The sequence below is a fragment of the Hypanus sabinus genome, unplaced genomic scaffold, assembly GCF_030144855.1.
Source record: "Hypanus sabinus isolate sHypSab1 unplaced genomic scaffold, sHypSab1.hap1 scaffold_282, whole genome shotgun sequence".
In the NCBI taxonomy this organism is placed as follows: domain Eukaryota; kingdom Metazoa; phylum Chordata; class Chondrichthyes; order Myliobatiformes; family Dasyatidae; genus Hypanus; species Hypanus sabinus.
This window is the reverse complement of record NW_026780961.1, coordinates 196183-202298: the sequence shown is the minus strand read 5'-3', so window position 1 is coordinate 202298 and position 6116 is coordinate 196183. Positions and strand designations below refer to the sequence as shown.

The 6116-nt window shown below is 43.5% G+C and overlaps 1 non-coding gene across 1 annotated transcript; it reads left to right on the top strand.

The window, feature by feature from the left end:
* The first annotated feature begins 4938 nt into the window (after positions 1–4938).
* trnal-caa (transfer RNA leucine (anticodon CAA)) lies at positions 4939–5052 on the top strand. The gene is made up of 2 exons: positions 4939–4976; positions 5018–5052. It is a non-coding gene; the product is annotated as a tRNA-Leu (tRNA).
* Positions 5053–6116: the final 1064 nt, after the last annotated feature.

The following is a 6116-nucleotide window of genomic DNA, read 5'->3' as shown; positions in this document are numbered from 1 at the left end:
AAATAAAAAGCAAAAGAGAGGGTGAACAATTGAGCAAGATTAGTGGGAAGTTGGAGCACTGGAAAGTGATTATGAAGGGAAAGATCGAGTACGAAAGTATGATAGCGAATAATATTAGTAAGGACATCAATCTCTTCTTCATATATAAAAAGTAAGTAAAATAGCAAGACTGGACATCAGATCGATGAACAATGATGCTAGAGATGTAGCACTGTGGGACCATCAAATACCGGAAGAACTAAAAAGATCTCTTGCATCAGTCTTTGCTGTGGAAGACACTAGCAGTGTGTTGGAAATTTCAGGTGTCATGGGTATGAGGTGTGTGAAGTTACCATGACGGGAGAGTAGGTTAGTGAGTAACTCAAATATCTGAAGGTAGATCAGATGGACCATACGGTGTACACGCCATAGTTGAGAAAGAGTTGGCTGAAGACATGGTTGAAGTATTATAAATGATCTTGCAACAACCATTCGGTCTGCAATGTTTCCGGAAGACTTGAATATTGTAAATCTCACTTCACTCTTCAAGCAGGGAGAGACAGAAGAAAGGAAACTCTAAGCCATTTTGTTTGACCACAGGGGTTGGGAAGATGTCCGAGTTAATTATTACTGATGATGTCTCAGTGTACTTGGAGACACATGATAAACTAGGCCGGAGTCAACATGGCTTCATCCAGGGAAAATCTTGCCTGAGAAGTCTAACGGAATTCTTTCAAGGGGGAACAAACCAGACAGATGAGATCTTCCGAATGGTTTTGAGAAAGTGCCACACATGAGGCTGCTTGACAAGCTACATGGTAATACAGTGAAGGTTCTAGCATGGACAAAGCAGTGGCTGATGACTGGGGGGGCGGGGAGGTAACTAGAGCGTTTTCTGACTGGTAGGCGTTGTCCAGTAGTGTTTCACAGGGGACTCTGTTGGGGTCTATTCTTTTTTGCGTTAAATGTCATTCATTTAGCGATGGAAATGGTGGTTTTGTTGGAACAATTGAAAAATCCTATGACTTCTATGGCTCTGCCGATTAACGCACACTCTGTAGTTACTCGCTTTATCCAGATTTCCCTTCTGCAAGATGGAGCAACATAGCTATTCCCCTGTCCCACAGTGTCCTTGGCAATCCGGGGCATTGATACATTGGTTAAGACCGAGCAATCTCATCTCTGCCTCTCTATCCTCAGGCAAATCCCATCAAATGCTATAGTCCATGATTAATATTACAGGTCCACTTTTATTTTAACTCCCTCTTTATTTTGTATTGTTTATTTGAAATAAATTGACTTGATTAGTGACATCATTCATATACATGACGGTAAAACGTTTTTGAATACGTCTTCGTATAAATGAGCAACTTGCAATTGTTGTATTTTCTAAGCAGAATTATGTACGCCAGGATAATCGTTATAACATAGAAATACAGTTGCGTCAGCATTAATTAAACCGCCTGATGGCCTGGTGGAAGACATCCCTTAGCTTTCGTTTGCGGCATTTAAAATGTGGTACAGTTTCCCGGATGGTAGCAGCTGGAACAGTTTGTGGTTAGCGTGACCCGGGTCTCTTATGATCCTTAGAAACCTATATACACACCTGTCTTTGTTTACGTCCGGTATAGTGGGAATTCCATATGTACAGATGAGCCTGGATGTTAGAGTATTGCGATGGAGCGAAGTACAGTGTGCATACCAGGCAGTGATGCAGCCAGTCAGGATGCTATCAATCGTTCCACTATGGAAAGACCTTAGAACTTGGAAACCCATACCAAACGTTTTCAAACGTCTCAGGTGAAGGAGGCGCTGTTGTGCCTTTTTCACCACAGAGCTGGCGTGTACAGACGACTCGAGATCCTCGGTGATCTTTATGCCGAGGAATTCGAAGCAGTTCATCCGCTCAACAACAGATCCATTAATGTCAATAGGAACTCAAAGTAAGAAGCAATTCCAGTGGTCACATCAAACACTGTGCCAAAAATCTTCTGTTTGGGCTTTCCCGAAGCTTCGTACTATCCTCCACTTCTAGTGTTCCCGATGGTGAATTCTCACTCTGAACGTCAACCCATCTGCGAGCGTCTTGGCAAAGGATGGGAATATAAGTCGACACTGAGACCCGTGTTTAGGTAGGCGATAAGGAATAATTGTTAACATAATTAGCACACACAGTAACGCCTTTAGCCTGGTTTTCACTTGAACATTCATGTTTTATTCAATATTTGTAATCATTTATCAATTGTATAGAACTTCATTTTTCCCGATTATGGAGTGTGGACCAAGCTCCATAATATACGCCATTGGGCTGCTGCTCAAATAAAACTATTGTATGTTTGCATGAATTTTGTGTATTAGTGTTTGTAAAAGAATGTCGATTTGGAACAGTGCAAGCCGAAGGAGAGTGGTCATTCACTGAGTACATGTACAGGTATTTGGCTCATTTCTGAACGCGTCCCACTTACCAGAAAACGTCCGTCTCCAATCGACACTTGTTAAGTGTTTTTGATACCGTCAAAATTGACCTTTCTCCAATGAAAATTCTCAACGCACGAACATCAATGAGCAAAAAGCTCGTTTACATATTTACATTGAAACCAATGGCATTGTGATCACCAGTTATGAGTTCGTTAGATCAAGCTTTTATCTCTTGCCCCGACTCATTAATTTCATAATAGTATATCAAGTATCGCAAACGCTCTCGGCAGCGAGTAAATGCACATTTTTTAAAAAATCCTGAACACATTGGACGATCTCCTAACGCGGGGCCGAATGGTCTACTTCTGCACTTATTGTCTATTGTCTATTGTCATATAGTCCTTTAAAAGTGTGGAATTAACAATCAACGTGCGGAATGTTAAAAACACCTACTCTAACAACCGTAATGATTTGCAATAAACAGCGATATCTCCTCAACATTGGCCGTCTAAATACTATTGACTATTGGGTGGGTAGTAAACTATCACCATTAACGTGATCTTACCTTTCCTCTTTTTCAGTTTCACTCATAAAACCACAATAGTTTAATTCTGCATCTGTCCTGACTGAAGTCAGCCGTGACATTTTCGCTGACTATTGACGCTACTTTTCCTGCTTTAGTCCATCCCGCTCTATCACTCTGAAACAAAGAAACTCAGTGATACTGAAATGCCAGACCAGACTCTTCTGCAACCAAGTCTCATTAACGGCTAAGTTACCATGATTCCAGGTTTTGATCCTAGCCCAGAGTTCATCGACTTATTCTCCGATACTTCTGCGACTGAAGTATACGCAGTGCAGAGCACTAGTCGTACCTTCCTGCCGTTGTGTGAGATCTTATCAAAATGTCGGTACAATCTCTCCACTGACTGTTCTGGCACGCTCGTTCCCACCTCCCTACAAATGTTGTTTAAACTTAATCATGCAGCGCTAGCTAACCTTTGGCAGGATATTATCATTTCTAGTTCACGTGCAAATCATCTTTATCAATGGGTCTCAGGTTCCCTGGAAGAGAGATCAATGATCGAAAAATCGTATGACCTCCCTCCTGCACCAGACCATTAGCCACGTGTTAATCTGCATCATATTTCCTGTACTGGTCTGATAAGGACGCGGCACGAGTCGCTGTCAGAACCCCGAAGATCCTGCCCTACATCTCAGCACCTAAATCTCTGAATTTCCATTGCAGAAATTCGTCACTGTTCCTACCGATGTCATTGGCACCGAGCTGGAGCCAACCCCTGCCGACTCACGCTCCTACTGGAGAATGTTCAAGACTTAATCGAAATTGTCCCTGACCCTGGCACACGGGGGGCAACATACCATCCAGGAATCTGTTCTTCCCTTACCAGTCTGAGTCACAGACCATACTCAGTGCCAGAGATCCGACCTCTATGTGTTTCCCCGTCCAGGTCATCCAACCAGAAACGGCATCCAGGTGTTGCTGACGGTGATGGCCATAGAGATAGTCTGCACTGGGTCTTTAAAACCTTTTTCCTCCTGATTGTCACCCAGTTTTCTGTGTCCTGCACCCTGGCTGTCCTATCACTCTATATGTTCCGGTCCATCACGTCCGAGGCTCTGAATGAACCGGAGTTCATCCAGCTTCAACACCAGCACCCCAGGGCGGATTGTTACACGCTGCAGCTGTGAGCACTTCCCGCAGGTGTCGTCATCAGGAACTCTGGAGGCCTCCCCGTCTTTCACATCCCGCGAGGAGCCTTTTACTGAGTCGATGGCATCCAGAGCCTGTCCCTGCCTTATTTTAATGTGTTCAGTACCGTTAACACTGGATCAGAGAACCTGAGCGAATTACGTTCTCTAAAGCGTCTCATCTCTCAGAAAGGCCGCTGCTCTGTCGTCCAAAACACATTGTTTCTGTTTCCTCTCCGACAGATTAAACATTGTTCTACAAGCCTGAACAACATTCTGACTGTAATAATTCATCCATGACGGAATGATGAAACAGACACAGGAGATCAAACGGCCTTTCTGCACGATGTCTTATGTTCTTGCGAAACTTGTCACATCTTCGCTTTCTTCCACAAGCATCAGATTACTGGGACTTGTCGTCTACATACCAGATTCCATCTGTAAAGCAGCGCTGCTCGGTATCATTGAACAACCTGTAATCAGTTTCTGTTGACATTGTTGCGATCAACTCCCACCCAGTTTGCAGATTCAGTCCTGATTATTAACGTTTGTTTCTCTGCTTCCCTAAATGTAAAATTATTGAGTCTTCCAAGCATTCTCATCCATCTCAGCAAACATCCTTCACAAATTCTTACCGAGACGCGTCTCACGAGTCTTCGATTTGGAATTGTTTTACAGCTTCACTTTCCACAGAAGTTGCCTAAACTGAGAAAATTGTAACACTCTCGCTTTCATTTCCGATTGGCAGGACGATATGTGTGATTGTGTGTATATAACTTTGCTTACAAGTCAGGCATTCATTCCGTTCACAAACACACATCAAAAGTTGTCAGGTTGGCCGAGTGGTTTAATGCGCTAGACTCAAGGAATGAAAGTCCTTCAGACAAACGGGAGTGTTCTGGTCTCCATCTGGGGTCGTGGGTTCGAATCCCACTCCTGACATAATTTGTCTTTAAGCATTCAATCGAGGCGATGTTATTTCTGCAAACAAACCCTGGGTTGTTGAGGTGGATTAGAAAAACTGTTGGAAGATTATGTTCTTGACACTGTTCATCGCATTACAATAGATCACCGTACACCGAACTGTGGGTAAGTGATTTCTTCAGAAACAATTTCACGGTGAAGGATCTCGTCCCGAAACGCCGACTGCTTACGTCTGTCCATAGATGCAGCCTGGTCTGCTGAGCTCCTCCTGGCATACTCAGCTGATCAATACAGTTTCTAAAGTGAAATGATTGGTCGTCGGAATATTCAATGGGTGGGCATGTAGTGTACACTATCACCTTTTGATCAAAAGTCCGGTGTCGGATGGGTAGTAACTGTTCTTGAACGTGGTGGTGCGAGTCCTGAGGCTCTTGTACCATCTACCCAATGGCAGCAGCGAAAAAAGAGCATGGCAGGACGGTGACGACCTCTGACAGAGGATGCTGTTTTTCTATGACTGCGTTTTATGTGGATGTGCCTAATGTTTGGCAGTGCTTTTCCCGTGATGGACTGGGCAGAATTCAATAAACTTTTTAAAGATTTTCCTTCAAAGGTACGGTATTTCCGTACCCTGTCTCAATGCAGACAGACAATATACTCTCTACGAAACCTCTATAGAAGCTCATCAAGGTTTTTGATCTCATGCTGAATCTCCGCAGTCTCCTTAGAAAGCAAAGGATAAAGTCATTCCAACAATTTAAAGTTCCAGACGCGCCCCGCCTCTGATCCTTCAAGGAGAACTGGCTCAAAAACCTCTGGTTTTCCCTCTGCTGAAGACAACAATCAGTCCTTGGTTTTGCCGACATAAAGTTATGGATTGTTGGCACATCGCGTTTGAAACGATCCCCTCTTAGTTGAAATGTATGCCCTAAGAGAGGATCGTTTAAAGACTTGTAAACCCTGGAATGGAGATAACTTTTGCATGCACTACCAATATCTTTGCCTGAAAATCTAAGAAACGTCTGTCGGATTCCGCCTCACCTCCGATGCTCCAGAGAAAAAGAACAAGTTTGACTAAACTC